At 47.5% G+C, this 26665-nt stretch overlaps 45 non-coding genes across 45 annotated transcripts; all 45 read left to right on the top strand.

The window, feature by feature from the left end:
• The first annotated feature begins 101 nt into the window (after positions 1 to 101).
• Positions 102 to 174, top strand: TRNAN-GUU (transfer RNA asparagine (anticodon GUU)). Its single transcript has one exon. It is a non-coding gene; the product is annotated as a tRNA-Asn (tRNA).
• Positions 175 to 834: 660 nt separating this feature from the next.
• Positions 835 to 907, top strand: TRNAN-GUU (transfer RNA asparagine (anticodon GUU)). Its single transcript has one exon. It is a non-coding gene; the product is annotated as a tRNA-Asn (tRNA).
• A 659-nt stretch (positions 908 to 1566) lies between these two features.
• Positions 1567 to 1639, top strand: TRNAN-GUU (transfer RNA asparagine (anticodon GUU)). The gene has a single exon. It is a non-coding gene; the product is annotated as a tRNA-Asn (tRNA).
• A 513-nt stretch (positions 1640 to 2152) lies between these two features.
• Positions 2153 to 2225, top strand: TRNAN-GUU (transfer RNA asparagine (anticodon GUU)). The gene has a single exon. It is a non-coding gene; the product is annotated as a tRNA-Asn (tRNA).
• A 74-nt stretch (positions 2226 to 2299) lies between these two features.
• TRNAN-GUU (transfer RNA asparagine (anticodon GUU)) lies at positions 2300 to 2372 on the top strand. Its single transcript has one exon. It is a non-coding gene; the product is annotated as a tRNA-Asn (tRNA).
• A 659-nt stretch (positions 2373 to 3031) lies between these two features.
• Positions 3032 to 3104, top strand: TRNAN-GUU (transfer RNA asparagine (anticodon GUU)). The gene has a single exon. It is a non-coding gene; the product is annotated as a tRNA-Asn (tRNA).
• Positions 3105 to 3764: 660 nt separating this feature from the next.
• TRNAN-GUU (transfer RNA asparagine (anticodon GUU)) lies at positions 3765 to 3837 on the top strand. Its single transcript has one exon. It is a non-coding gene; the product is annotated as a tRNA-Asn (tRNA).
• Positions 3838 to 4204: 367 nt separating this feature from the next.
• On the top strand, positions 4205 to 4277 carry TRNAN-GUU (transfer RNA asparagine (anticodon GUU)). The gene has a single exon. It is a non-coding gene; the product is annotated as a tRNA-Asn (tRNA).
• A 514-nt stretch (positions 4278 to 4791) lies between these two features.
• TRNAN-GUU (transfer RNA asparagine (anticodon GUU)) lies at positions 4792 to 4864 on the top strand. The gene has a single exon. It is a non-coding gene; the product is annotated as a tRNA-Asn (tRNA).
• A 366-nt stretch (positions 4865 to 5230) lies between these two features.
• On the top strand, positions 5231 to 5303 carry TRNAK-CUU (transfer RNA lysine (anticodon CUU)). The gene has a single exon. It is a non-coding gene; the product is annotated as a tRNA-Lys (tRNA).
• A 220-nt stretch (positions 5304 to 5523) lies between these two features.
• On the top strand, positions 5524 to 5596 carry TRNAN-GUU (transfer RNA asparagine (anticodon GUU)). The gene has a single exon. It is a non-coding gene; the product is annotated as a tRNA-Asn (tRNA).
• Positions 5597 to 5670: 74 nt separating this feature from the next.
• Positions 5671 to 5743, top strand: TRNAN-GUU (transfer RNA asparagine (anticodon GUU)). Its single transcript has one exon. It is a non-coding gene; the product is annotated as a tRNA-Asn (tRNA).
• Positions 5744 to 6402: 659 nt separating this feature from the next.
• Positions 6403 to 6475, top strand: TRNAN-GUU (transfer RNA asparagine (anticodon GUU)). The gene has a single exon. It is a non-coding gene; the product is annotated as a tRNA-Asn (tRNA).
• Positions 6476 to 6549: 74 nt separating this feature from the next.
• On the top strand, positions 6550 to 6622 carry TRNAN-GUU (transfer RNA asparagine (anticodon GUU)). Its single transcript has one exon. It is a non-coding gene; the product is annotated as a tRNA-Asn (tRNA).
• An 807-nt stretch (positions 6623 to 7429) lies between these two features.
• On the top strand, positions 7430 to 7502 carry TRNAN-GUU (transfer RNA asparagine (anticodon GUU)). The gene has a single exon. It is a non-coding gene; the product is annotated as a tRNA-Asn (tRNA).
• A 513-nt stretch (positions 7503 to 8015) lies between these two features.
• On the top strand, positions 8016 to 8088 carry TRNAN-GUU (transfer RNA asparagine (anticodon GUU)). Its single transcript has one exon. It is a non-coding gene; the product is annotated as a tRNA-Asn (tRNA).
• A 74-nt stretch (positions 8089 to 8162) lies between these two features.
• Positions 8163 to 8235, top strand: TRNAN-GUU (transfer RNA asparagine (anticodon GUU)). The gene has a single exon. It is a non-coding gene; the product is annotated as a tRNA-Asn (tRNA).
• A 514-nt stretch (positions 8236 to 8749) lies between these two features.
• TRNAN-GUU (transfer RNA asparagine (anticodon GUU)) lies at positions 8750 to 8822 on the top strand. Its single transcript has one exon. It is a non-coding gene; the product is annotated as a tRNA-Asn (tRNA).
• A 513-nt stretch (positions 8823 to 9335) lies between these two features.
• On the top strand, positions 9336 to 9408 carry TRNAN-GUU (transfer RNA asparagine (anticodon GUU)). The gene has a single exon. It is a non-coding gene; the product is annotated as a tRNA-Asn (tRNA).
• Positions 9409 to 9482: 74 nt separating this feature from the next.
• TRNAN-GUU (transfer RNA asparagine (anticodon GUU)) lies at positions 9483 to 9555 on the top strand. Its single transcript has one exon. It is a non-coding gene; the product is annotated as a tRNA-Asn (tRNA).
• A 953-nt stretch (positions 9556 to 10508) lies between these two features.
• Positions 10509 to 10581, top strand: TRNAN-GUU (transfer RNA asparagine (anticodon GUU)). Its single transcript has one exon. It is a non-coding gene; the product is annotated as a tRNA-Asn (tRNA).
• Positions 10582 to 11827: 1246 nt separating this feature from the next.
• TRNAN-GUU (transfer RNA asparagine (anticodon GUU)) lies at positions 11828 to 11900 on the top strand. Its single transcript has one exon. It is a non-coding gene; the product is annotated as a tRNA-Asn (tRNA).
• A 1392-nt stretch (positions 11901 to 13292) lies between these two features.
• On the top strand, positions 13293 to 13365 carry TRNAN-GUU (transfer RNA asparagine (anticodon GUU)). Its single transcript has one exon. It is a non-coding gene; the product is annotated as a tRNA-Asn (tRNA).
• A 367-nt stretch (positions 13366 to 13732) lies between these two features.
• On the top strand, positions 13733 to 13805 carry TRNAN-GUU (transfer RNA asparagine (anticodon GUU)). The gene has a single exon. It is a non-coding gene; the product is annotated as a tRNA-Asn (tRNA).
• Positions 13806 to 14025: 220 nt separating this feature from the next.
• TRNAN-GUU (transfer RNA asparagine (anticodon GUU)) lies at positions 14026 to 14098 on the top strand. The gene has a single exon. It is a non-coding gene; the product is annotated as a tRNA-Asn (tRNA).
• Positions 14099 to 14612: 514 nt separating this feature from the next.
• Positions 14613 to 14685, top strand: TRNAN-GUU (transfer RNA asparagine (anticodon GUU)). The gene has a single exon. It is a non-coding gene; the product is annotated as a tRNA-Asn (tRNA).
• A 513-nt stretch (positions 14686 to 15198) lies between these two features.
• Positions 15199 to 15271, top strand: TRNAN-GUU (transfer RNA asparagine (anticodon GUU)). The gene has a single exon. It is a non-coding gene; the product is annotated as a tRNA-Asn (tRNA).
• A 367-nt stretch (positions 15272 to 15638) lies between these two features.
• Positions 15639 to 15711, top strand: TRNAN-GUU (transfer RNA asparagine (anticodon GUU)). Its single transcript has one exon. It is a non-coding gene; the product is annotated as a tRNA-Asn (tRNA).
• A 220-nt stretch (positions 15712 to 15931) lies between these two features.
• Positions 15932 to 16004, top strand: TRNAN-GUU (transfer RNA asparagine (anticodon GUU)). The gene has a single exon. It is a non-coding gene; the product is annotated as a tRNA-Asn (tRNA).
• Positions 16005 to 16665: 661 nt separating this feature from the next.
• Positions 16666 to 16738, top strand: TRNAN-GUU (transfer RNA asparagine (anticodon GUU)). Its single transcript has one exon. It is a non-coding gene; the product is annotated as a tRNA-Asn (tRNA).
• Positions 16739 to 17105: 367 nt separating this feature from the next.
• TRNAN-GUU (transfer RNA asparagine (anticodon GUU)) lies at positions 17106 to 17178 on the top strand. The gene has a single exon. It is a non-coding gene; the product is annotated as a tRNA-Asn (tRNA).
• A 220-nt stretch (positions 17179 to 17398) lies between these two features.
• On the top strand, positions 17399 to 17471 carry TRNAN-GUU (transfer RNA asparagine (anticodon GUU)). Its single transcript has one exon. It is a non-coding gene; the product is annotated as a tRNA-Asn (tRNA).
• An 808-nt stretch (positions 17472 to 18279) lies between these two features.
• TRNAN-GUU (transfer RNA asparagine (anticodon GUU)) lies at positions 18280 to 18352 on the top strand. Its single transcript has one exon. It is a non-coding gene; the product is annotated as a tRNA-Asn (tRNA).
• A 367-nt stretch (positions 18353 to 18719) lies between these two features.
• On the top strand, positions 18720 to 18792 carry TRNAN-GUU (transfer RNA asparagine (anticodon GUU)). Its single transcript has one exon. It is a non-coding gene; the product is annotated as a tRNA-Asn (tRNA).
• An 806-nt stretch (positions 18793 to 19598) lies between these two features.
• TRNAN-GUU (transfer RNA asparagine (anticodon GUU)) lies at positions 19599 to 19671 on the top strand. Its single transcript has one exon. It is a non-coding gene; the product is annotated as a tRNA-Asn (tRNA).
• A 954-nt stretch (positions 19672 to 20625) lies between these two features.
• On the top strand, positions 20626 to 20698 carry TRNAN-GUU (transfer RNA asparagine (anticodon GUU)). Its single transcript has one exon. It is a non-coding gene; the product is annotated as a tRNA-Asn (tRNA).
• An 808-nt stretch (positions 20699 to 21506) lies between these two features.
• Positions 21507 to 21579, top strand: TRNAN-GUU (transfer RNA asparagine (anticodon GUU)). Its single transcript has one exon. It is a non-coding gene; the product is annotated as a tRNA-Asn (tRNA).
• Positions 21580 to 22093: 514 nt separating this feature from the next.
• On the top strand, positions 22094 to 22166 carry TRNAN-GUU (transfer RNA asparagine (anticodon GUU)). The gene has a single exon. It is a non-coding gene; the product is annotated as a tRNA-Asn (tRNA).
• Positions 22167 to 23268: 1102 nt separating this feature from the next.
• Positions 23269 to 23341, top strand: TRNAN-GUU (transfer RNA asparagine (anticodon GUU)). The gene has a single exon. It is a non-coding gene; the product is annotated as a tRNA-Asn (tRNA).
• Positions 23342 to 23706: 365 nt separating this feature from the next.
• TRNAN-GUU (transfer RNA asparagine (anticodon GUU)) lies at positions 23707 to 23779 on the top strand. The gene has a single exon. It is a non-coding gene; the product is annotated as a tRNA-Asn (tRNA).
• Positions 23780 to 23853: 74 nt separating this feature from the next.
• Positions 23854 to 23926, top strand: TRNAN-GUU (transfer RNA asparagine (anticodon GUU)). Its single transcript has one exon. It is a non-coding gene; the product is annotated as a tRNA-Asn (tRNA).
• A 367-nt stretch (positions 23927 to 24293) lies between these two features.
• TRNAN-GUU (transfer RNA asparagine (anticodon GUU)) lies at positions 24294 to 24366 on the top strand. Its single transcript has one exon. It is a non-coding gene; the product is annotated as a tRNA-Asn (tRNA).
• A 74-nt stretch (positions 24367 to 24440) lies between these two features.
• TRNAN-GUU (transfer RNA asparagine (anticodon GUU)) lies at positions 24441 to 24513 on the top strand. Its single transcript has one exon. It is a non-coding gene; the product is annotated as a tRNA-Asn (tRNA).
• Positions 24514 to 25468: 955 nt separating this feature from the next.
• TRNAN-GUU (transfer RNA asparagine (anticodon GUU)) lies at positions 25469 to 25541 on the top strand. Its single transcript has one exon. It is a non-coding gene; the product is annotated as a tRNA-Asn (tRNA).
• Positions 25542 to 26055: 514 nt separating this feature from the next.
• On the top strand, positions 26056 to 26128 carry TRNAN-GUU (transfer RNA asparagine (anticodon GUU)). The gene has a single exon. It is a non-coding gene; the product is annotated as a tRNA-Asn (tRNA).
• Positions 26129 to 26665: the final 537 nt, after the last annotated feature.

Raw genomic sequence — 26665 nt, 5'->3', positions numbered from 1 at the left:
TTGGTGGTTCGAGCCCATCCGGGAGCGGTGTTGTGAGGTCTCAGATGTGACGTAAAAAGTCAAAGTTTTTCCACAATACCTGACGAACATTTAATTTTTGGGCTTCCGTGGCGCAATGGTTAGCGCGTTCGGCTGTTAACCGAAAGGTTGGTGGTTCGAGCCCACCCGGGAGCGGTGTTGTGAAATCTCACATGTAACGTAAAACTCCAAAGTTTTTCCACAATACCTGACGAACATTTAGTTTTTGGGCTTCCGTTGCGCAATGGTTAACGCCGTCGGCTGTTAACCGAAAGGTTGGTGGTTCGAGCCCATCCGGGAGCGGTGTTGTGAGGTCTTAGATGTAACGTAAAATTCAGAGTTTTTTAAAAATAACTGACGAACATTTAATTTTTGGGCTTCCGTGGCGCAATGGTTAGCGCGTTCGGCTGTTAACCGAAAGGTTGGTGGTTCGAGCCCATCCGGGAGCGGTGTTGTGAGGTCTTAGATGTAACGTAAAATTCAGAATTTTTTAAAAATACCTGACGAACATTTAATCTTTGGGCTTCTGTGGCGCAATGGTTAGCGCGTTCGGCTGTTAACCGAAAGGTTGGTGGTTCGAGCCCACCCGGGAGCGGTGTTGTGAGCTCTCACATGTAACGTAAAAAGCCAAAGTGTTTCCACAATACCCGACGACCATTTAATTTTTGGGCTTCCGTGGCGCAATGGGTAGCGCGTTCGGCTGTTAACCGAAAGGTTGGTGGTTCGAGCCCACCCGGGAGCGGTGTTGTGAGCTCTCACATGTAACGTAAAAAGCCAAAGTGTTTCCACAATACCCGACGACCATTTAATTTTTGGGCTTCCGTGGCGCAATGGTTAGCGCGTTCGGCTGTTAACCGAAAGGTTGGTGGTTCGAGCCCACCCGGGAGCGGTGTTGTGAGGTCTTAGATGTAACGTAAAATTCAGAGTTTTTTAAAAATAACTGACGAACATTTAATTTTTGGGCTTCCGTGGCGCAATGGTTAGAGCGTTCAGCTGTTATTCAAAAGATTTGTGGTTCGAGCCCATCCGGGAGCGGTGTTGTGAAGTCTCAGATGTGACGTAAAAAGTCAAAGCTTTTCCACAATACCTGACGAACATTTAATCTTTGGGCTTCCGTTGCACAATGGTTAACGCCGTCGGTTGTTAACCGAAAGGTTGGTGGTTCGAGCCCATCCGGGAGCGATGTTGTGAGGTCGTAGATGTAACGTAAAATTCAGAGTTTTTTAAAAATAACTGACGAACATTTAATTTTTGGGCTTCCGTGGCGCAATGGTTAGCGCGTTCGGCTGTTAACCGAAAGGTTGGTGGTTCGAGCCCATCCGGGAGCGGTGTTGTGAGGTCTTAGATGTAACGTAAAATTCAGAGTTTTTTAAAAATACCTGACGAACATTTAATCTTTGGGCTTCTGTGGCGCAATGGTTAGCGCGTTCGGCTGTTAACCGAAAGGTTGGTGGTTCGAGCCCACCCGGGAGCGGTGTTGTGAGCTCTCACATGTAACGTAAAAAGCCAAAGTGTTTCCACAATACCCAACGACCATTTAATTTTTGGGCTTCCGTGGCGCAATGGTTAGCGCGTTCGGCTGTTAACCGAAAGGTTGGTGGTTCGAGCCCACCCGGGAGCGGTGTTGTGAGCTCTCACATGTAACGTAAAAAGCCAAAGTGTTTCCACAATACCCGACGACCATTTAATTTTTGGGCTTCCGTGGCGCAATGGTTAGCGCGTTCGGCTGTTAAACGAAAGGTTGGTGGTTCGAGCCCACCCGGGAGCGGTGTTGTGAGGTCTTAGATGTAACGTAAAATTCAGAGTTTTTTAAAAATAACTGACGAACATTTAATTTTTGGGCTTCCGTGGCGCAATGGTTAGCGCGTTCGGCTGTTAACCGAAAGGTTGGTGGTTCGAGCCCATCCGGGAGCGGTGTTGTGAGGTCTTAGATGTAACGTAAAATTCAGAATTTTTTAAAAATACCTGACGAACATTTAATCTTTGGGCTTCTGTGGCGCAATGGTTAGCGCGTTCGGCTGTTAACCGAAAGGTTGGTGGTTCGAGCCCACCCGGGAGCGGTGTTGTGAGCTCTCACATGTAACGTAAAAAGCCAAAGTGTTTCCACAATACCCGACGACCATTTAATTTTTGGGCTTCCGTGGCGCAATGGTTAGCGCGTTCGGCTGTTAACCGAAAGGTTGGTGGTTCGAGCCCACCCGGGAGCGGTGTTGTGAGCTCTCACATGTAACGTAAAAAGCCAAAGTGTTTCCACAATACCCGACGACCATTTAATTTTTGGGCTTCCGTGGCGCAATGGTTAGCGCGTTCGGCTGTTAACCGAAAGGTTGGTGGTTCGAGCCCACCCGGGAGCGGTGTTGTGAGGTCTTAGATGTAACGTAAAATTCAGAGTTTTTTAAAAATAACTGACGAACATTTAATTTTTGGGCTTCCGTGGCGCAATGGTTAGAGCGTTCAGCTGTTATTCAAAAGATTTGTGGTTCGAGCCCATCCGGGAGCGGTGTTGTGAAGTCTCAGATGTGACGTAAAAAGTCAAAGCTTTTCCACAATACCTGACGAACATTTAATCTTTGGGCTTCCGTTGCACAATGGTTAACGCCGTCGGTTGTTAACCGAAAGGTTGGTGGTTCGAGCCCATCCGGGAGCGATGTTGTGAGGTCGTAGATGTAACGTAAAATTCAGAGTTTTTTAAAAATAACTGACGAACATTTAATTTTTGGGCTTCCGTGGCGCAATGGTTAGCGCGTTCGGCTGTTAACCGAAAGGTTGGTGGTTCGAGCCCATCCGGGAGCGGTGTTGTGAGGTCTTAGATGTAACGTAAAATTCAGAGTTTTTTAAAAATACCTGACGAACGTTTAATCTTTGGGCTTCTGTGGCGCAATGGTTAGCGCGTTCGGCTGTTAACCGAAAGGTTGGTGGTTCGAGCCCACCCGGGAGCGGTGTTGTGAGCTCTCACATGTAACGTAAAAAGCCAAAGTGTTTCCACAATACCCAACGACCATTTAATTTTTGGGCTTCCGTGGCGCAATGGTTAGCGCGTTCGGCTGTTAACCGAAAGGTTGGTGGTTCGAGCCCACCCGGGAGCGGTGTTGTGAGCTCTCACATGTAACGTAAAAAGCCAAAGTGTTTCCACAATACCCGACGACCATTTAATTTTTGGGCTTCCGTGGCGCAATGGTTAGCGCGTTCGGCTGTTAAACGAAAGGTTGGTGGTTCGAGCCCACCCGGGAGCGGTGTTGTGAGGTCTTAGATGTAACGTAAAATTCAGAGTTTTTTAAAAATAACTGACGAACATTTAATTTTTGGGCTTCCGTGGCGCAATGGTTAGCGCGTTCGGCTGTTAACCGAAAGGTTGGTGGTTCGAGCCCATCCGGGAGCGGTGTTGTGAGGTCTTAGATGTAACGTAAAATTCAGAATTTTTTAAAAATACCTGACGAACATTTAATCTTTGGGCTTCTGTGGCGCAATGGTTAGCGCGTTCGGCTGTTAACCGAAAGGTTGGTGGTTCGAGCCCACCCGGGAGCGGTGTTGTGAGCTCTCACATGTAACGTAAAAAGCCAAAGTGTTTCCACAATACCCGACGACCATTTAATTTTTGGGCTTCCGTGGCGCAATGGGTAGCGCGTTCGGCTGTTAACCGAAAGGTTGGTGGTTCGAGCCCACCCGGGAGCGGTGTTGTGAGCTCTCACATGTAACGTAAAAAGCCAAAGTGTTTCCACAATACCCGACGACCATTTAATTTTTGGGCTTCCGTGGCGCAATGGTTAGCGCGTTCGGCTGTTAACCGAAAGGTTGGTGGTTCGAGCCCACCCGGGAGCGGTGTTGTGAGGTCTTAGATGTAACGTAAACTTCAGAGTTTTTTAAAAATACCTGACGAACATTTAATCTTTGGGCTTCCGTGGCGCAATGGTTAGCGCGTTCGGCTGTTAACTGAAAGGTTGGTGGTTCGAGACCATCCGGGAGCGGTGTTGTGAAGTCTCAGATGTGACGTAAAAAGTCAAAGTTTTTCCACAATACCTGACGACCATTTAATTTTTGAGCTTCCGTGGCGCAATGGTTAGCGCGTTCGGCTGTTAACCGAAAGGTTGGTGGTTCGAGCCCATCCGGGAGCGGTGTTGTGAGGTCTCAGATGTGACGTAAAAAGTCAAAGTTTTTCCACAATACCTGACGAACATTTAATTTTTGGGCTTCCGTGGCGCAATGGTTAGCGCGTTCGGCTGTTAACCGAAAGGTTGGTGGTTCGAGCCCACCCGGGAGCGGTGTTGTGAAATCTCACATGTAACGTAAAACTCCAAAGTTTTTCCACAATACCTGACGAACATTTAGTTTTTGGGCTTCCGTTGCGCAATGGTTAACGCCGTCGGCTGTTAACCGAAAGGTTGGTGGTTCGAGCCCATCCGGGAGCGGTGTTGTGAGGTCTTAGATGTAACGTAAAATTCAGAATTTTTTAAAAATACCTGACGAACATTTAATCTTTGGGCTTCTGTGGCGCAATGGTTAGCGCGTTCGGCTGTTAACCGAAAGGTTGGTGGTTCGAGCCCACCCGGGAGCGGTGTTGTGAGCTCTCACATGTAACGTAAAAAGCCAAAGTGTTTCCACAATACCCGACGACCATTTAATTTTTGGGCTTCCGTGGCGCAATGGGTAGCGCGTTCGGCTGTTAACCGAAAGGTTGGTGGTTCGAGCCCACCCGGGAGCGGTGTTGTGAGCTCTCACATGTAACGTAAAAAGCCAAAGTGTTTCCACAATACCCGACGACCATTTAATTTTTGGGCTTCCGTGGCGCAATGGTTAGCGCGTTCGGCTGTTAACCGAAAGGTTGGTGGTTCGAGCCCACCCGGGAGCGGTGTTGTGAGGTCTTAGATGTAACGTAAAATTCAGAGTTTTTTAAAAATAACTGACGAACATTTAATTTTTGGGCTTCCGTGGCGCAATGGTTAGAGCGTTCAGCTGTTATTCAAAAGATTTGTGGTTCGAGCCCATCCGGGAGCGGTGTTGTGAAGTCTCAGATGTGACGTAAAAAGTCAAAGCTTTTCCACAATACCTGACGAACATTTAATCTTTGGGCTTCCGTTGCACAATGGTTAACGCCGTCGGTTGTTAACCGAAAGGTTGGTGGTTCGAGCCCATCCGGGAGCGATGTTGTGAGGTCGTAGATGTAACGTAAAATTCAGAGTTTTTTAAAAATAACTGACGAACATTTAATTTTTGGGCTTCCGTGGCGCAATGGTTAGCGCGTTCGGCTCTTAACCGAAAGGTTGGTGGTTCGAGCCCATCCGGGAGCGGTGTTGTGAGGTCTTAGATGTAACGTAAAACTCAGAGTTTTTTAAAAATACCTGACGAACATTTAATCTTTGGGCTTCTGTGGCGCAATGGTTAGCGCGTTCGGCTGTTAACCGAAAGGTTGGTGGTTCGAGCCCACCCGGGAGCGGTGTTGTGAGCTCTCACATGTAACGTAAAAAGCCAAAGTGTTTCCACAATACCCAACGACCATTTAATTTTTGGGCTTCCGTGGCGCAATGGTTAGCGCGTTCGGCTGTTAACCGAAAGGTTGGTGGTTCGAGCCCACCCGGGAGCGGTGTTGTGAGCTCTCACATGTAACGTAAAAAGCCAAAGTGTTTCCACAATACCCGACGACCATTTAATTTTTGGGCTTCCGTGGCGCAATGGTTAGCGCGTTCGGCTGTTAACCGAAAGGTTGGTGGTTCGAGCCCACCCGGGAGCGGTGTTGTGAGGTCTTAGATGTAACGTAAAATTCAGAGTTTTTTAAAAATAACTGACGAACATTTAATTTTTGGGCTTCCGTGGCGCAATGGTTAGAGCGTTCAGCTGTTATTCAAAAGATTTGTGGTTCGAGCCCATCCGGGAGCGGTGTTGTGAAGTCTCAGATGTGACGTAAAAAGTCAAAGCTTTTCCACAATACCTGACGAACATTTAATCTTTGGGCTTCCGTTGCACAATGGTTAACGCCGTCGGCTGTTAACCGAAAGGTTGGTGGTTCGAGCCCATCCGGGAGCGATGTTGTGAGGTCGTAGATGTAACGTAAAATTCAGAGTTTTTTAAAAATAACTGACGAACATTTAATTTTTGGGCTTCCGTGGCGCAATGGTTAGCGCGTTCGGCTGTTAACCGAAAGGTTGGTGGTTCGAGCCCATCCGGGAGCGGTGTTGTGAGGTCTTAGATGTAACGTAAAATTCAGAGTTTTTTAAAAATACCTGACGAACATTTAATCTTTGGGCTTCTTTGGCGCAATGGTTAGCGCGTTCGGCTGTTAACCGAAAGGTTGGTGGTTCGAGCCCACCCGGGAGCGGTGTTGTGAGCTCTCACATGTAACGTAAAAAGCCAAAGTGTTTCCACAATACCCAACGACCATTTAATTTTTGGGCTTCCGTGGCGCAATGGTTAGCGCGTTCGGCTGTTAACCGAAAGGTTGGTGGTTCGAGCCCACCCGGGAGCGGTGTTGTGAGCTCTCACATGTAACGTAAAAAGCCAAAGTGTTTCCACAATACCCGACGACCATTTAATTTTTGGGCTTCCGTGGCGCAATGGTTAGCGCGTTCGGCTGTTAACCGAAAGGTTGGTGGTTCGAGCCCACCCGGGAGCGGTGTTGTGAGGTCTTAGATGTAACGTAAAATTCAGAGTTTTTTAAAAATAACTGACGAACATTTAATTTTTGGGCTTCCTTGGCTCCATGGTTAGCGTGTTCGGATGTTAAGCTTAAGGTTGGTGGTTCGAGCCCACCCGGGAGCAGTGTTGTGAAGTCTCAAATGTAACGTAAAAAGCCAAAGTTTTTCCACAATACCTGACGACCATTTAATTTTTGGTTTTCCGTGGCTCAATGGTTAGCGCGTTCGGCTGTTAACTAATAGGTTGGTGGTTCGAGCCCACCCGGGAGCGGAGTTGTGAAATCTCACAGGTAACGTAAAAATCCAAAGTTTTTCCACAATACCTGACGAACATTTAATCTTTGGGCTTCCGTTGCGCAATGGTTAACGCCGTCGGCTGTTAACCGAAAGGTTGGTGGTTCGAGCCCATCCGGGAGCGGTGTTGTGAGGTCTTAGATGTAACGTAAACTTCAGAGTTTTTTAAAAATACCTGACGAACATTTAATCTTTGGGCTTCCGTGGCGCAATGGTTAGCGCGTTCGGCTGTTAACTGAAAGGTTGGTGGTTCGAGACCATCCGGGAGCGGTGTTGTGAGGTCTCAGATGTGACGTAAAAAGTCAAAGTTTTTCCACAATACCTGACGACCATTTAATTTTTGAGCTTCCGTGGCGCAATGGTTAGCGCGTTCGGCTGTTAACCGAAAGGTTGGTGGTTCGAGCCCATCCGGGAGCGGTGTTGTGAGGTCTCAGATGTGACGTAAAAAGTCAAAGTTTTTCCACAATACCTGACGAACATTTAATTTTTGGGCTTCCGTGGCGCAATGGTTAGCGCGTTCGGCTGTTAACCGAAAGGTTGGTGGTTCGAGCCCACCCGGGAGCGGTGTTGTGAAATCTCACATGTAACGTAAAACTCCAAAGTTTTTCCACAATACCTGACGAACATTTAATTTTTGGGCTTCCGTTGCGCAATGGTTAACGCCGTCGGCTGTTAACCGAAAGGTTGGTGGTTCGAGCCCATCCGGGAGCGGTGTTGTGAGGTCTTAGATGTAACGTAAAATTCAGAGTTTTTTAAAAATAACTGACGAACATTTAATTTTTGGGCTTCCGTGGCGCAATGGTTAGCGCGTTCGGCTGTTAACCGAAAGTTTGGTGGTTCGAGCCCATCCGGGAGCGGTGTTGTGAGGTCTTAGATGTAACGTAAAATTCAGAGTTTTTTAAAAATACCTGACGAACATTTAATCTTTGGGCTTCTGTGGCGCAATGGTTAGCGCGTTCGGCTGTTAACCGAAAGGTTGGTGGTTCGAGCCCACCCGGGAGCGGTGTTGTGAGCTCTCACATGTAACGTAAAAAGCCAAAGTGTTTCCACAATACCCGACGACCATTTAATTTTTGGGCTTCCGTGGCGCAATGGTTAGCGCGTTCGGCTGTTAACCGAAAGGTTGGTGGTTCGAGCCCACCCGGGAGCGGTGTTGTGAACTCTCACATGTAACGTAAAAAGCCAAAGTGTTTCCACAATACCCGACGACCATTTAATTTTTGGGCTTCCGTGGCGCAATGGTTAGCGCGTTCGGCTGTTAACCGAAAGGTTGGTGGTTCGAGCCCACCCGGGAGCGGTGTTGTGAAATCTCACATGTAACGTAAAAATCCAAAATTTTTCCACAATACCTGACGAACATTTAATCTTTGGGCTTCCGTTGCGCAATGGTTAACGCCGTCGGCTGTTAACCGAAAGGTTGGTGGTTCGAGCCCATCCGGGAGCGGTGTTGTGAGGTCTTAGATGTAACGTAAACTTCAGAGTTTTTTAAAAATACCTGACGAACATTTAATCTTTGGGCTTCCGTGGCGCAATGGTTAGCGCGTTCGGCTGTTAACTGAAAGGTTGGTGGTTCGAGACCATCCGGGAGCGGTGTTGTGAGGTCTCAGATGTGACGTAAAAAGTCAAAGTTTTTCCACAATACCTGACGACCATTTAATTTTTGAGCTTCCGTGGCGCAATGGTTAGCGCGTTCGGCTGTTAACCGAAAGGTTGGTGGTTCGAGCCCATCCGGGAGCGGTGTTGTGAGGTCTCAGATGTGACGTAAAAAGTCAAAGTTTTTCCACAATACCTGACGAACATTTAATTTTTGGGCTTCCGTGGCGCAATGGTTAGCGCGTTCGGCTGTTAACCGAAAGGTTGGTGGTTCGAGCCCACCCGGGAGCGGTGTTGTGAAATCTCACATGTAACGTAAAACTCCAAAGTTTTTCCACAATACCTGACGAACATTTAATTTTTGGGCTTCCGTTGCGCAATGGTTAACGCCGTCGGCTGTTAACCGAAAGGTTGGTGGTTCGAGCCCATCCGGGAGCGGTGTTGTGAGGTCTTAGATGTAACGTAAAATTCAGAGTTTTTTAAAAATAACTGACGAACATTTAATTTTTGGGCTTCCGTGGCGCAATGGTTAGCGCGTTCGGCTGTTAACCGAAAGTTTGGTGGTTCGAGCCCATCCGGGAGCGGTGTTGTGAGGTCTTAGATGTAACGTAAAATTCAGAGTTTTTTAAAAATACCTGACGAACATTTAATCTTTGGGCTTCTGTGGCGCAATGGTTAGCGCGTTCGGCTGTTAACCGAAAGGTTGGTGGTTCGAGCCCACCCGGGAGCGGTGTTGTGAGCTCTCACATGTAACGTAAAAAGCCAAAGTGTTTCCACAATACCCGACGACCATTTAATTTTTGGGCTTCCGTGGCGCAATGGTTAGCGCGTTCGGCTGTTAACCGAAAGGTTGGTGGTTCGAGCCCACCCGGGAGCGGTGTTGTGAACTCTCACATGTAACGTAAAAAGCCAAAGTGTTTCCACAATACCCGACGACCATTTAATTTTTGGGCTTCCGTGGCGCAATGGTTAGCGCGTTCGGCTGTTAACCGAAAGGTTGGTGGTTCGAGCCCACCCGGGAGCGGTGTTGTGAAATCTCACATGTAACGTAAAAATCCAAAATTTTTCCACAATACCTGACGAACATTTAATCTTTGGGCTTCCGTTGCGCAATGGTTAACGCCGTCGGCTGTTAACCGAAAGGTTGGTGGTTCGAGCCCATCCGGGAGCGGTGTTGTGAGGTCTTAGATGTAACGTAAAATTCAGAGTTTTTTAAAAATAACTGACGAACATTTAATTTTTGGGCTTCCGTGGCGCAATGGTTAGCGCGTTCGGCTGTTAACCGAAAGGTTGGTGGTTCGAGCCCATCCGGGAGCGGTGTTGTGAGGTCTTAGATGTAACGTAAAATTCAGAGTTTTTTAAAAATACCTGACGAACATTTAATCTTTGGGCTTCTGTGGCGCAATGGTTAGCGCGTTCGGCTGTTAACCGAAAGGTTGGTGGTTCGAGCCCACCCGGGAGCGGTGTTGTGAGCTCTCACATGTAACGTAAAAAGCCAAAGTGTCTCCACTATACCTGACGAACATTTAATCTTTGGGCTTCCGTTGCGCAATGGTTAACGCCGTCGGCTGTTAACCGAAAGGTTGGTGGTTCGAGCCCATCCGGGAGCGGTGTTGTGAGGTCTTAGATGTAACGTAAAATTCAGAGTTTTTTAAAAATAACTGACGAACATTTAATTTTTGGGCTTTCGTGGCGCAATGGTTAGAGCGTTCAGCTGTTAACCGAAAGGTTGGTGGTTCGAGCCCACCCGGGAGCGGTGTTTTGAAGTCTTGGATGTGACGTAAAAAGTCAGAGTTTTTCCACAATACCTGACGACCATTTCATTTCTGAGCTTCCTTGCCTCGAAGGTTAGCGCGTTCGGATGTTAACCAAAAGGTTGATGGTTCGAGCCCACCCGGCTGCCGTGTTGTGAAGTCTCAAATGTAACGTAAAAAGCCAAAGTTTTTCCACAATACCTGACGACCGTTTAATTTTTGAGCTTCCGTGGCGCAATGGTTAGCGCGTTCGGCTGTTAACCGAAAGGTTGGTGGTTCGAGCCCACCCGGGAGCGGTGTTGTGAGATCTCAAACGTAATGTCAAATGCCAAAGTTTTTCCACAATACCTGACGAACATTTAATTTTTGGGCTTCCGTGGCGCAAAGGTTAGCGCGTTCGGCTGTTAACCGAAAGGTTGGTGGTTCGAGCCCACCCGGGAGCGGTGTTGTGAAATCTCACATGTAAAGTAAAAATCCAAAGTTTTTCCACAATACCTGACGAACATTTTATCTTTGGGTTTCCGTTGCGCAATGGTTAACGCCGTCGGCTGTTAACCGAAAGGTTGGTGGTTCGAGCCCATCCGGGAGCGGTGTTGTGAGGTCTTAGATGTAACGTAAAATTCAGAGTTTTTTAAAAGTAACTGACGAACATTTAATTTTTAGCTTCCGTGGCGCAATGGTTAGCGCGTTCGGCTGTTAACCGAAAGGTTGGTGGTTCGAGCCCATCCGGGAGCGGTGTTGTGAGGTCTCAGATGTGACGTAAAAAGTCAAAGTTTTTCCACAATACCTGACGAACATTTAATTTTTGGGCTTCCGTGGCGCAATGGTTAGCGCGTTCGGCTGTTAACCGAAAGGTTGGTGGTTCGAGCCCACCCGGGATTGGTGTTGTGAAATCTCACATGTAACGTAAAACTCCAAAGTTTTTCCACAATACCTGACGAACATTTAGTTTTTGGGCTTCCGTTGCGCAATGGTTAACGCCGTCGGCTGTTAACCGAAAGGTTGGTGGTTCGAGCCCATCCGGGAGCGGTGTTGTGAGGTCTTAGATGTAACGTAAAATTCAGAGTTTTTTAAAAATAACTGACGAACATTTAATTTTTGGGCTTCCGTGGCGCAATGGTTAGCGCGTTCGGCTGTTAACCGAAAGGTTGGTGGTTCGAGCCCATCCGGGAGCGGTGTTGTGAGGTCTTAGATGTAACGTAAAATTCAGAATTTTTTAAAAATACCTGACGAACATTTAATCTTTGGGCTTCTGTGGCGCAATGGTTAGCGCGTTCGGCTGTTAACCGAAAGGTTGGTGGTTCGAGCCCACCCGGGAGCGGTGTTGTGAGCTCTCACATGTAACGTAAAAAGCCAAAGTGTTTCCACAATACCCGACGACCATTTAATTTTTGGGCTTCCGTGGCGCAATGGGTAGCGCGTTCGGCTGTTAACCGAAAGGTTGGTGGTTCGAGCCCACCCGGGAGCGGTGTTGTGAGCTCTCACATGTAACGTAAAAAGCCAAAGTGTTTCCACAATACCCGACGACCATTTAATTTTTGGGCTTCCGTGGCGCAATGGTTAGCGCGTTCGGCTGTTAACCGAAAGGTTGGTGGTTCGAGCCCACCCGGGAGCGGTGTTGTGAGGTCTTAGATGTAACGTAAAATTCAGAGTTTTTTAAAAATAACTGACGAACATTTAATTTTTGGGCTTCCGTGGCGCAATGGTTAGAGCGTTCAGCTGTTATTCAAAAGATTTGTGGTTCGAGCCCATCCGGGAGCGGTGTTGTGAAGTCTCAGATGTGACGTAAAAAGTCAAAGCTTTTCCACAATACCTGACGAACATTTAATCTTTGGGCTTCCGTTGCACAATGGTTAACGCCGTCGGTTGTTAACCGAAAGGTTGGTGGTTCGAGCCCATCCGGGAGCGATGTTGTGAGGTCGTAGATGTAACGTAAAATTCAGAGTTTTTTAAAAATAACTGACGAACATTTAATTTTTGGGCTTCCGTGGCGCAATGGTTAGCGCGTTCGGCTGTTAACCGAAAGGTTGGTGGTTCGAGCCCATCCGGGAGCGGTGTTGTGAGGTCTTAGATGTAACGTAAAATTCAGAGTTTTTTAAAAATACCTGACGAACATTTAATCTTTGGGCTTCTGTGGCGCAATGGTTAGCGCGTTCGGCTGTTAACCGAAAGGTTGGTGGTTCGAGCCCACCCGGGAGCGGTGTTGTGAGCTCTCACATGTAACGTAAAAAGCCAAAGTGTTTCCACAATACCCAACGACCATTTAATTTTTGGGCTTCCGTGGCGCAATGGTTAGCGCGTTCGGCTGTTAATCGAAAGGTTGGTGGTTCGAGCCCACCCGGGAGCGGTGTTGTGAGCTCTCACATGTAACGTAAAAAGCCAAAGTGTTTCCACAATACCCGACGACCATTTAATTTTTGGGCTTCCGTGGCGCAATGGTTAGCGCGTTCGGCTGTTAAACGAAAGGTTGGTGGTTCGAGCCCACCCGGGAGCGGTGTTGTGAGGTCTTAGATGTAACGTAAAATTCAGAGTTTTTTAAAAATAACTGACGAACATTTAATTTTTGGGCTTCCGTGGCGCAATGGTTAGCGCGTTCGGCTGTTAACCGAAAGGTTGGTCGTTCGAGCCCATCCGGGAGCGGTGTTGTGAGGTCTTAGATGTAACGTAAAATTCAGAATTTTTTAAAAATACCTGACGAACATTTAATCTTTGGGCTTCTGTGGCGCAATGGTTAGCGCGTTCGGCTGTTAACCGAAAGGTTGGTGGTTCGAGCCCACCCGCGAGCGGTGTTGTGAGCTCTCACATGTAACGTAAAAAGCCAAAGTGTTTCCACAATACCCGACGACCATTTAATTTTTGGGCTTCCGTGGCGCAATGGGTAGCGCGTTCGGCTGTTAACCGAAAGGTTGGTGGTTCGAGCCCACCCGGGAGCGGTGTTGTGAGCTCTCACATGTAACGTAAAAAGCCAAAGTGTTTCCACAATACCCGACGACCATTTAATTTTTGGGCTTCCGTGGCGCAATGGTTAGCGCGTTCGGCTGTTAACCGAAAGGTTGGTGGTTCGAGCCCACCCGGGAGCGGTGTTGTGAGGTCTTAGATGTAACGTAAACTTCAGAGTTTTTTAAAAATACCTGACGAACATTTAATCTTTGGGCTTCCGTGGCGCAATGGTTAGCGCGTTCGGCTGTTAACTGAAAGGTTGGTGGTTCGAGACCATCCGGGAGCGGTGTTGTGAAGTCTCAGATGTGACGTAAAAAGTCAAAGTTTTTCCACAATACCTGACGACCATTTAATTTTTGAGCTTCCGTGGCGCAATGGTTAGCGCGTTCGGCTGTTAACCGAAAGGTTGGTGGTTCGAGCCCATCCGGGAGCGGTGTTGTGAGGTCTCAGATGTGACGTAAAAAGTCAAAGTTTTTCCACAATACCTGACGAACATTTAATTTTTGGGCTTCCGTGGCGCAATGGTTAGCGCGTTCGGCTGTTAACCGAAAGGTTGGTGGTTCGAGCCCACCCGGGAGCGGTGTTGTGAAATCTCACATGTAACGTAAAACTCCAAAGTTTTTCCACAATACCTGACGAACATTTAGTTTTTGGGCTTCCGTTGCGCAATGGTTAACGCCGTCGGCTGTTAACCGAAAGGTTGGTGGTTCGAGCCCATCCGGGAGCGATGTTGTGAGGTCGTAGATGTAACGTAAAATTCAGAGTTTTTTAAAAATAACTGACGAACATTTAATTTTTGGGCTTCCGTGGCGCAATGGTTAGCGCGTTCGGCTGTTAACCGAAAGGTTGGTGGTTCGAGCCCACCCGGGAGCGGTGTTGTGAAATCTCACATGTAACGTAAAAATCCAAAGTTTTTCCACAATACCTGACGAACATTTTATCTTTGGGCTTCCGTTGCGCAATGGTTAACGCCGTCGGCTGTTAACCGAAAGGTTGGTGGTTCGAGCCCATCCGGGAGCGGTTTTTGTGAGGTCTTAGATGTAACGTAAAATTCAGAGTTTTTTAAAAATAACTGACGAACATTTAATTTTTGGGCTTCCGTGGCGCAATGGTTAGCGCGTTCGGCTGTTAACCGAAAGGTTGGTGGTTCGAGCCCATCCGGGAGCGGTGTTGTGAGGTCTTAGATGTAACGTAAAATTCAGAGTTTTTTAAAAATACCTGACGAACATTTAATCTTTGGGCTTCTGTGGCGCAATGGTTAGCGCGTTCGGCTGTTAACAGAAAGGTTGGTGGTTCGAGCCCACCCGGGAGCGGTGTTGTGAGCTCTCACATGTAACGTAAAAAGCCAAAGTGTTTCCACAATACCCGACGACCATTTAATTTTTGGGCTTCCGTGGCGCAATGGTTAGCGCGTTCGGCTGTTAACCGAAAGGTTGGTGGTTCGAGCCCACCCGGGAGCGGTGTTGTGAGGTCTTAGATGTAACGTAAACTTCAGAGTTTTTTAAAAATACCTGACGAACATTTAATCTTTGGGCTTCCGTGGCGCAATGGTTAGCGCGTTCGGCTGTTAACTGAAAGGTTGGTGGTTCGAGACCATCCGGGAGCGGTGTTGTGAGGTCTTAGATGTAACGTAAAATTCAGAATTTTTTAAAAATACCTGACGAACATTTAATCTTTGGGCTTCTGTGGCGCAATGGTTAGCGCGTTCGGCTGTTAACCGAAAGGTTGGTGGTTCGAGCCCACCCGCGAGCGGTGTTGTGAGCTCTCACATGTAACGTAAAAAGCCAAAGTGTTTCCACAATACCCGACGACCATTTAATTTTTGGGCTTCCGTGGCGCAATGGGTAGCGCGTTCGGCTGTTAACCGAAAGGTTGGTGGTTCGAGCCCACCCGGGAGCGGTGTTGTGAGCTCTCACATGTAACGTAAAAAGCCAAAGTGTTTCCACAATACCCGACGACCATTTAGTTTTTGGGCTTCCGTGGCGCAATGGTTAGCGCGTTCGGCTGTTAACCGAAAGGTTGGTGGTTCGAGCCCACCCGGGAGCGGTGTTGTGAGGTCTTAGATGTAACGTAAACTTCAGAGTTTTTTAAAAATACCTGACGAACATTTAATCTTTGGGCTTCCGTGGCGCAATGGTTAGCGCGTTCGGCTGTTAACTGAAAGGTTGGTGGTTCGAGACCATCCGGGAGCGGTGTTGTGAAGTCTCAGATGTGACGTAAAAAGTCAAAGTTTTTCCACAATACCTGACGACCATGTAATTTTTGAGCTTCCGTGGCGCAATGGTTAGCGCGTTCGGCTGTTAACCGAAAGGTTGGTGGTTCGAGCCCATCCGGGAGCGGTGTTGTGAGGTCTCAGATGTGACGTAAAAAGTCAAAGTTTTTCCACAATACCTGACGAACATTTAATTTTTGGGCTTCCGTGGCGCAATGGTTAGCGCGTTCGGCTGTTAACCGAAAGGTTGGTGGTTCGAGCCCACCCGGGAGCGGTGTTGTGAAATCTCACATGTAACGTAAAACTCCAAAGTTTTTCCACAATACCTGACGAACATTTAGTTTTTGGGCTTCCGTTGCGCAATGGTTAACGCCGTCGGCTGTTAACCGAAAGGTTGGTGGTTCGAGCCCATCCGGGAGCGATGTTGTGAGGTCGTAGATGTAACGTAAAATTCAGAGTTTTTTAAAAATAACTGACGAACATTTAATTTTTGGGCTTCCGTGGCGCAATGGTTAGCGCGTTCGGCTGTTAACCGAAAGGTTGGTGGTTCGAGCCCACCCGGGAGCGGTGTTGTGAAATCTCACATGTAACGTAAAAATCCAAAGTTTTTCCACAATACCTGACGAACATTTTATCTTTGGGCTTCCGTTGCGCAATGGTTAACGCCGTCGGCTGTTAACCGAAAGGTTGGTGGTTCGAGCCCATCCGGGAGCGGTTTTTGTGAGGTCTTAGATGTAACGTAAAATTCAGAGTTTTTTAAAAATAACTGACGAACATTTAATTTTTGGGCTTCCGTGGCGCAATGGTTAGCGCGTTCGGCTGTTAACCGAAAGGTTGGTCGTTCGAGCCCATCCGGGAGCGGTGTTGTGAGGTCTTAGATGTAACGTAAAATTCAGAATTTTTTAAAAATACCTGACGAACATTTAATCTTTGGGCTTCTGTGGCGCAATGGTTAGCGCGTTCGGCTGTTAACCGAAAGGTTGGTGGTTCGAGCCCACCCGCGAGCGGTGTTGTGAGCTCTCACATGTAACGTAAAAAGCCAAAGTGTTTCCACAATACCCGACGACCATTTAATTTTTGGGCTTCCGTGGCGCAATGGGTAGCGCGTTCGGCTGTTAACCGAAAGGTTGGTGGTTCGAGCCCACCCGGGAGCGGTGTTGTGAGCTCTCACATGTAACGTAAAAAGCCAAAGTGTTTCCACAATACCCGACGACCATTTAATTTTTGGGCTTCCGTGGCGCAATGGTTAGCGCGTTCGGCTGTTAACCGAAAGGTTGGTGGTTCGAGCCCACCCGGGAGCGGTGTTGTGAGGTCTTAGATGTAACGTAAACTTCAGAGTTTTTTAAAAATACCTGACGAACATTTAATCTTTGGGCTTCCGTGGCGCAATGGTTAGCGCGTTCGGCTGTTAACTGAAAGGTTGGTGGTTCGAGACCATCCGGGAGCGGTGTTGTGAAGTCTCAGATGTGACGTAAAAAGTCAAAGTTTTTCCACAATACCTGACGACCATTTAATTTTTGAGCTTCCGTGGCGCAATGGTTAGCGCGTTCGGCTGTTAACCGAAAGGTTGGTGGTTCGAGCCCATCCGGGAGCGGTGTTGTGAGGTCTCAGATGTGACGTAAAAAGTCAAAGTTTTTCCACAATACCTGACGAACATTTAATTTTTGGGCTTCCGTGGCGCAATGGTTAGCGCGTTCGGCTGTTAACCGAAAGGTTGGTGGTTCGAGCCCACCCGGGAGCGGTGTTGTGAAATCTCACATGTAACGTAAAACTCCAAAGTTTTTCCACAATACCTGACGAACATTTAGTTTTTGGGCTTCCGTTGCGCAATGGTTAACGCCGTCGGCTGTTAACCGAAAGGTTGGTGGTTCGAGCCCATCCGGGAGCGATGTTGTGAGGTCGTAGATGTAACGTAAAATTCAGAGTTTTTTAAAAATAACTGACGAACATTTAATTTTTGGGCTTCCGTGGCGCAATGGTTAGCGCGTTCGGCTGTTAACCGAAAGGTTGGTGGTTCGAGCCCACCCGGGAGCGGTGTTGTGAAATCTCACATGTAACGTAAAAATCCAAAGTTTTTCCACAATACCTGACGAACATTTTATCTTTGGGCTTCCGTTGCGCAATGGTTAACGCCGTCGGCTGTTAACCGAAAGGTTGGTGGTTCGAGCCCATCCGGGAGCGGTTTTTGTGAGGTCTTAGATGTAACGTAAAATTCAGAGTTTTTTAAAAATAACTGACGAACATTTAATTTTTGGGCTTCCGTGGCGCAATGGTTAGCGCGTTCGGCTGTTAACCGAAAGGTTGGTGGTTCGAGCCCATCCGGGAGCGGTGTTGTGAGGTCTTAGATGTAACGTAAAATTCAGAGTTTTTTAAAAATACCTGACGAACATTTAATCTTTGGGCTTCTGTGGCGCAATGGTTAGCGCGTTCGGCTGTTAACAGAAAGGTTGGTGGTTCGAGCCCACCCGGGAGCGGTGTTGTGAGCTCTCACATGTAACGTAAAAAGCCAAAGTGTTTCCACAATACCCGACGACCATTTAATTTTTGGGCTTCCGTGGCGCAATGGTTAGCGCGTTCGGCTGTTAACCGAAAGGTTGGTGCTTCGAGCCCATCCGTGAGCGGTGTTGTGAGGTCTGAGATGTGACGTAAAAAGTCAAAGTTTTTCCACAATACCTGACGAACATTTAATCTTTGGGCTTCCGTTGCGCAATGGTTAACGCCGTCGGCTGTTAACCGAAAGGTTGGTGGTTCGAGCCCACCCAAGAGCGGTGTTGTGAAATCTCACATGTAACGTAAAAATCCAAAGTTTTTCCATAATACCTGACGAACATTTAATCGTTAGGCTTCCGTGGCGCAATGGTTAGCGCGTTCGGCTGTTAACCGAAAGGTTGGTGGTTCGAGCCCACCCGGGAGCGGTGTTGTGAAATCTCACAGGTAACGTAAAACTCAGAGTTTTTTAAAAATACCTGACGACCATTTAATTTTTGGGCTTCCGTGGCGCAATGGTTAGCGCGTTCGGCTGTTAACCGAAAGGTTAGTGGTTCGAGCCCGTCCGTGAGCGGTGTTGTGAGGTCTCAGATGTGACGTAAAAAGTCAAAGTTTTTCCACAATACCTGACGAACATTTAATCTTTGGGCTTCCGTTGCGCAATGGTTAACGCCGTCGGCTGTTAACCGAGAGGTTGGTGGTTCGAACCCACCCAAGAGCGGTGTTGTGAAATCTCACATGTAACGTAAAAACCCAAAGTTTTTCCACAATACCTGACGAACATTTAATCGTTGGGCTTCCGTGGCGCAATGGTTAGCGCGTTCGGCTGTTAACCGAAAGGTTGGTGGTTCGAGCCCACCCGGGAGCGGTGTTGTGAAATCTCACAGGTAACGTAAAACTCCAAAGTTTTTCCACAATACCTGACGAACATTTAATCTTTGGGCTTCCGTTGCGCAATGGTTAACGCCGTCGGCTGTTAACCGAAAGGTTGGTGGTTCGTGCCCATCCGGGAGCTGTGTTGCGAGGTCTTAGATGTAACGTAAAATTCACAGTTTTTTAAAAATAACTGACGAACATTTAATTTTTGGGCTTCCGTGGCGCAATGGTTAGAGCGTTCAGCTGTTATTCAAAAGGTTTGTGGTTCGAGCCCATCCGGGAGCGGTGTTGTGAAGTCTCAGATGTGACGAAAATAGTCAAAGTTTTTCCACAATACCTGACGACCATTTAATCTTTGGGCTTCCGTGGCGCAATGGTTAGCGCGTTCGGCTGTTAACCGAAAGGTTGGTGTTTCGAGCCCATCCGGGAGCGGTGTTGTGAGGTCTTAGATGTAACGTAAAATTCAGAGTTTTTTAAAGATATCTGACGAACATTTAATCTTTGGGCTTCCGTTGCGCAATGGTTAACGCCGTCGGCTGTTAACCGAAAGGTTGGTGGTTCGTGCCCATCCGGGAGCTGTGTTGTGAGGTCTTAGATGTAACGTAAAATTCACAGTTTTTTAAAAATAACTGACGAACATTTAATTTTTGGGCTTCCGTGGCGCAATGGTTAGCGCGTTCTGCTGTTATTGAAAAGGTTTGTGGTTCGAGCCCATCCGGGAGCGGTGTTGTGAAGTCTCAGATGTGACGTAAAAAGTCAAAGTTTTTCCACAATACCTGACGACCATTTAATCTTTGGGCTTCCGTGGCGCAATGGTTAGCGCGTTCGGCTGTTAACCGAAAGGTTGGTGGTTCGAGCCCACCCGGGAGCGGTGTTGTGAAATCTCACATGTAACGTAAAAATCCAAAGTTTTTCCACAATACCTGACGAACATTTAATCTTTGGGCTTCCGTTGCGCAATGGTTAACGCCATCGGCTGTTAACCGAAAGGTTGGTGGTTCGAGCCCATCCGGGAGCGGTGTTGTGAGGTCTTAGATGTAACGTAAAATTCAGAGTTTTTTAAAAATAACTGACGAACATTTAATTTTTGGGCTTCCGTGGCGCAATGGTTAGCGCGTTCGGCTGTTAACCGAAAGGTTGGTGGTTCGAGCCCATCCGGGAGCGGTGTTGTGAAGTCTCAAATGTAACGTAAAAATCCAAAGTTTTTCCACAATACCTGACGAACATTTAATCTTTGGGCTTCCGTTGCGCAATGGTTAACGCCGTCGGCTGTTAACCGAAAGGTTGGTGTTTCGAGCCCATCCGGGAGCGGTGTTGTGAGGTCTTAGATGTAACGTAAAATTCAGAGTTTTTTAAAAATATCTGACGAACATTTAATTTTTGGGCTTCCGTGGCGCAATGGTTAGCGCGTTCAGCTGTTATTCAAAAGGTTTGTGGTTCGAGCCCATCCGGGAGCGGTGTTTTGAAGTCTCTGATGTGACGTAAAAAGTCAGAGTTTTTCCACAATACCTGACGACCATTGCATTTCTGAGCTTCCTTGGCTCGAAGGTTAGCGCGTTCGGATGTTAACCAAAAGGTTGGTGGTTCGAGCCCACCCGGCTGCCGTGTTGTGAAGTCTCAAATGTAACGTAAAAAGCCAAAGTTTTTCCACAATACCTGACGACCGTTTAGTTTTTGAGCTTCCGTGGCGCAATGGTTAGCGCGTTCGGCTGTTAACCGAAAGGTTGGTGGATCGAGCCCACCCGGGAGCGGTGTTGTGAGATCTCAAACGTAATGTCAAATGCCAAAGTTTTTGCACAATACCTGACGACCATTTAATTTTTGAGCTTCCGTGGCGCAATGGTTAGCGCGTTCGGCTGTTAACCGAAAGGTTGGTGGTTCGAGCCCACCCGGGAGCGGTGTTGTGAAATCTCACATGTAACGTAAAAATCCAAAGTTTTTCCACAATACCTGACGAACATTTAATCTTTGGGCTTCCGTTGCGCAATGGTTAACGCCGTCGGCTGTTAACCGAAAGGTTGGTGGTTCGAGCCCATCCGGGAGCGGTGTTGAGAGGTCTTAGATGTAACGTAAAATTCAGAGTTTTTTAAAAATAACTGACGAACATTTAATTTTTGGGCTTCCGTGGCGCAATGGTTAGCGCGTTCGGCTGTTAACCGAAAGGTTGAAGGTTCGAGCCCATCCGGGAGCGGTGTTGTGAAGTCTCAGATGTGACGTAAAAAGTCAAAGTTTTTCCACAATACCTGACGACCATTTCATTTCTGAGCTCCCGTGGCGCAATGGTTAGCGCGTTCGGCTGTTAACTAATAGGTTGGTGGTTCGAGCCCACCCGGGAGCGGAGTTGTGAAATCTCACAGGTAACGTAAAAATACAAAGTTTTTCAACAATACCTGACGAACATTTAATCTTTGTGCTTCCGTTGCGCAATGGTTAACGCCGTCGGCTGTTAACCGAAAGGTTTGTGGTTCGAGCCCATCCGGGAGCGGTGTTTTGAAGTCTCTGATGTGACGTAAAAAGTCAGAGTTTTTCCACAATACCTGACGACCATTTCATTTCTGAGCTTCCTCGGCTCGAAGGTTAGCGCGTTCGGATGTTAACCAAAAGGTTGGTGGTTCGAGCCCACCCGGCTGCCGTGTTGTGAAGTCTCAAATGTAACGTAAAAAGCCAAAGTTTTTCCACAATACCTGACGACCGTTTAATTTTTAAGCTTCCGTGGCGCAATGGTTAGCGCGTTCGGCTGTTAACCGAAAGGTTGGTGGTTCGAGCCCACCCGGGAGCGGTGTTGTGAAATCTCACATGTAACGTAAAAATCCAAAGTTTTTCCACATTACCTGACGAACATTTAATCTTTGGGCTTCCGTTGCGCAATGGTTAACGCCGTCGGCTGTTAACCGAAAGGTTGGTGGTTCGAGCCCATCCGGGAGCGGTGTTGTGAGGTCTTAGATGTAACGTAAAATTCAGAGTTTTTTAAAAATAACTGACGAACATTTAATTTTTGGGCTTCCGTGGCGCAATGGTTAGCGCGTTCGGCTGTTAACCGAAAGGTTGGTGGTTCGAGCCCATCCGGGAGCGGTGTTGTGAAGTCTCAGATGTGACGTAAAAAGTCAAAGTTTTTCCACAATACCTGACGACCATTTCATTTCTGATCTTCCTTGGCTCCATGGTTAGCGTGTTCGGATGTTAAGCTTAAGGTTGGTGGTTCGAGCCCACCCGGGAGCAGTGTTGTGAAGTCTCAAATGTAACGTAAAAAGCCAAAGTTTTTCCACAATACCTGACGACCGTTTAATTTTTGAGCTTCCGTGGCGCAATGGTTAGCGCGTTCGGCTGTTAACCGAAAGGTTGGTGGTTCGAGCCCACCCGGGAGCGGTGTTGTGAAATCTCACATGTAACGTAAAAATCCAAAGTTTTTCCACAATACCTGACGAACATTTAATCTTTGGGCTTCCGTTGCGCAATGGTTAACGCCGTCGGCTGTTAACCGAAAGGTTGGTGGTTCGAGCCCATCCGGGAGCGGTGTTGTAAGGTCTTAGATGTAACGTAAAATTCAGAGTTTTTTAAAAATAACTGACGAACATTTAATTTTTGGGCTTCCGTGGCGCAATGGTTAGCGCGTTCGGCTGTTAACCGAAAGGTTGAAGGTTCGAGCCCATCCGGGAGCGGTGTTGTGAAGTCTCAGATGTGACGTAAAAAGTCAAAGTTTTTCCACAATACCTGACGACCATTTCATTTCTGATCTTCCTTGGCTCCATGGTTAGCGTGTTCGGATGTTAAGCTTAAGGTTGGTGGTTCGAGCCCACCCGGGAGCAGTGTTGTGAAGTCTCAAATGTAACGTAAAAAGCCAAAGTTTTTCCACAATACCTGACGACCATTTAATTTTTGGGCTTCCGTGGCTCAATGGTTAGCGCGTTCGGCTGTTAACTAATAGGTTGGTGGTTCGAGCCCACCCGGGAGCGGAGTTGTGAAATCTCACAGGTAACGTAAAAATACAAAGTTTTTCCACAATACCTGACGAACATTTAATCTTTGTGCTTCCGTTGCGCAATGGTTAACGCCGTCGGCTGTTAACCGAAAGGTTTGTGGTTCGAGCCCATCCGGGAGCGGTGTTTTGAAGTCTCTGATGTGACGTAAAAAGTCAGAGTTTTTCCACAATACCTGACGACCATTTCATTTCTGAGCTTCCTCGGCTCGAAGGTTAGCGCGTTCGGATGTTAACCAAAAGGTTGGTGGTTCGAGCCCACCCGGCTGCCGTGTTGTGAAGTCTCAAATGTAACGTAAAAAGCCAAAGTTTTTCCACAATACCTGACGACCGTTTAGTTTTTGAGCTTCCGTGGCGCAATGGTTAGCGCGTTCGGCTGTTAACCGAAAGGTTGGTGGATCGAGCCCACCCGGGAGCGGTGTTGTGAGATCTCAAACGTAATGTCAAATGCCAAAGTTTTTGCACAATACCTGACGACCATTTAATTTTTGAGCTTCCGTGGCGCAATGGTTAGCGCGTTCGGCTGTTAACCGAAAGGTTGGTGGTTCGAGCCCACCCGGGAGCGGTGTTGTGAAATCTCACATGTAACGTAAAAATCCAAAGTTTTTCCACAACGTGACGAACATTTAATCTTTGGGCTTCCGTTGCGCAATGGTTAACGCCGTCGGCTGTTAACCGAAAGGTTGGTGGTTCGAGCCCATCCGGGAGCGGTGTTGAGAGGTCTTAGATGTAACGTAAAATTCAGAGTTTTTTAAAAATAACTGACGAACATTTAATTTTTGGGCTTCCGTGGCGCAATGGTTAGCGCGTTCGGCTGTTAACCGAAAGGTTGAAGGTTCGAGCCCATCCGGGAGCGGTGTTGTGAAGTCTCAGATGTGACGTAAAAAGTCAAAGTTTTTCCACAATACCTGACGACCATTTCATTTCTGAGCTTCCGTGGCGCAATGGTTAGCGCGTTCGGCTGTTAACCGAAAGGTTGGTGGTTCGAGCCCACCCGGGAGCGGTGTTGTGAGATCTCAAACGTAATGTCAAATGCCAAAGTTTTTGCACAATACCTGACGACCATTTAATTTTTGAGCTTCCGTGGCGCAATGGTTAGCGCGTTCGGCTGTTAACCGAAAGGTTGGTGGTTCGAGCCCACCCGGGAGCGGTGTTGTGAAATCTCACATGTAACGTAAAAATCCAAAGTTTTTCCACAATACCTGACGAACATTTAATCTTTGGGCTTCCGTTGCGCAATGGTTAACGCCGTCGGCTGTTAACCGAAAGGTTGGTGGTTCGAGCCCATCCGGGAGCGGTGTTGTGAGGTCTTAGATGTAACGTAAAATTCAGAGTTTTTTAAAAATAACTGACGAACATTTAATTTTTGGGCTTCCGTGGCGCAATGGTTAGCGCGTTCGGCTGTTAACCGAAAGGTTGAAGGTTCGAGCCCATCCGGGAGCGGTGTTGTGAAGTCTCAGATGTGACGTAAAAAGTCAAAGTTTTTCCACAATACCTGACGACCATTTCATTTCTGAGCTTCCGTGGCGCAATGGTTAGCGCGTTCGGCTGTTAACCGAAAGGTTGGTGGTTCGAGCCCACCCGGGAGCGGTGTTGTGAGATCTCAAACGTAATGTCAAATGCCAAAGTTTTTGCACAATACCTGACGACCATTTAATTTTTGAGCTTCCGTGGCGCAATGGTTAGCGCGTTCGGCTGTTAACCGAAAGGTTGGTGGTTCGAGCCCACCCGGGAGCGGTGTTGTGAAATCTCACATGTAACGTAAAAATCCAAAGTTTTTCCACAATACCTGACGAACATTTAATCTTTGGGCTTCCGTTGCGCAATGGTTAACGCCGTCGGCTGTTAACCGAAAGGTTGGTGGTTCGAGCCCATCCGGGAGCGGTGTTGTGAGGTCTTAGATGTAACGTAAAATTCAGAGTTTTTTAAAAATAACTGACGAACATTTAATTTTTGGGCTTCCGTGGCGCAATGGTTAGCGCGTTCGGCTGTTAACCGAAAGGTTGAAGGTTCGAGCCCATCCGGGAGCGGTGTTGTGAAGTCTCAGATGTGACGTAAAAAGTCAAAGTTTTTCCACAATACCTGACGACCATTTCATTTCTGAGCTTCCTTGGCTCCATGGTTAGCGTGTTCGGATGTTAAGCTTAAGGTTGGTGGTTCGAGCCCACCCGGGAGCAGTGTTGTGAAGTCTCAAATGTAACGTAAAAAGCCAAAGTTTTTCCACAATACCTGACGACCATTTAATTTTTGGGCTTCCGTGGCTCAATGGTTAGCGCGTTCGGCTGTTAACTAATAGGTTGGTGGTTCGAGCCCACCCGGGAGCGGAGTTGTGAAATCTCACAGGTAACGTAAAAATACAAAGTTTTTCCACAATACCTGACGAACATTTAATCTTTGTGCTTCCGTTGCGCAATGGTTAACGCCGTCGGCTGTTAACCGAAAGGTTTGTGGTTCGAGCCCATCCGGGAGCGGTGTTTTGAAGTCTCTGATGTGACGTAAAAAGTCAGAGTTTTTCCACAATACCTGACGACCATTTCATTTCTGAGCTTCCTCGGCTCGAAGGTTAGCGCGTTCGGATGTTAACCAAAAGGTTGGTGGTTCGAGCCCACCCGGCTGCCGTGTTGTGAAGTCTCAAATGTAACGTAAAAAGCCAAAGTTTTTCCACAATACCTGACGACCGTTTAATTTTTAAGCTTCCGTGGCGCAATGGTTAGCGCGTTCGGCTGTTAACCGAAAGGTTGGTGGTTCGAGCCCACCCGGGAGCGGTGTTGTGAAATCTCACATGTAACGTAAAAATCCAAAGTTTTTCCACATTACCTGACGAACATTTAATCTTTGGGCTTCCGTTGCGCAATGGTTAACGCCGTCGGCTGTTAACCGAAAGGTTGGTGGTTCGAGCCCATCCGGGAGCGGTGTTGTGAGGTCTTAGATGTAACGTAAAATTCAGAGTTTTTTAAAAATAACTGACGAACATTTAATTTTTGGGCTTCCGTGGCGCAATGGTTAGCGCGTTCGGCTGTTAACCGAAAGGTTGGTGGTTCGAGCCCATCCGGGAGCGGTGTTGTGAAGTCTCAGATGTGACGTAAAAAGTCAAAGTTTTTCCACAATACCTGACGACCATTTCATTTCTGATCTTCCTTGGCTCCATGGTTAGCGTGTTCGGATGTTAAGCTTAAGGTTGGTGGTTCGAGCCCACCCGGGAGCAGTGTTGTGAAGTCTCAAATGTAACGTAAAAAGCCAAAGTTTTTCCACAATACCTGACGACCGTTTAATTTTTGAGCTTCCGTGGCGCAATGGTTAGCGCGTTCGGCTGTTAACCGAAAGGTTGGTGGTTCGAGCCCACCCGGGAGCGGTGTTGTGAAATCTCACATGTAACGTAAAAATCCAAAGTTTTTCCACAATACCTGACGAACATTTAATCTTTGGGCTTCCGTTGCGCAATGGTTAACGCCGTCGGCTGTTAACCGAAAGGTTGGTGGTTCGAGCCCATCCGGGAGCGGTGTTGTGAGGTCTTAGATGTAACGTAAAATTCAGAGTTTTTTAAAAATAACTGACGAACATTTAATTTTTGGGCTTCCGTGGCGCAATGGTTAGCGCGTTCGGCTGTTAACCGAAAGGTTGAAGGTTCGAGCCCATCCGGGAGCGGTGTTGTGAAGTCTCAGATGTGACGTAAAAAGTCAAAGTTTTTCCACAATACCTGACGACCATTTCATTTCTGATCTTCCTTGGCTCCATGGTTAGCGTGTTCGGATGTTAAGCTTAAGGTTGGTGGTTCGAGCCCACCCGGGAGCAGTGTTGTGAAGTCTCAAATGTAACGTAAAAAGCCAAAGTTTTTCCACAATACCTGACGACCATTTAATTTTTGGGCTTCCGTGGCTCAATGGTTAGC

Source organism: Phalangium opilio, unplaced genomic scaffold, assembly GCF_054372755.1.
Source record: "Phalangium opilio isolate 3A_F unplaced genomic scaffold, DU_Popi_V2 ptg000352l_1, whole genome shotgun sequence".
Lineage (NCBI taxonomy): Eukaryota > Metazoa > Arthropoda > Arachnida > Opiliones > Phalangiidae > Phalangium > Phalangium opilio.
Note: the sequence above shows the minus strand (reverse complement) of the source record. Positions and strands in the feature narration are given on the sequence as shown.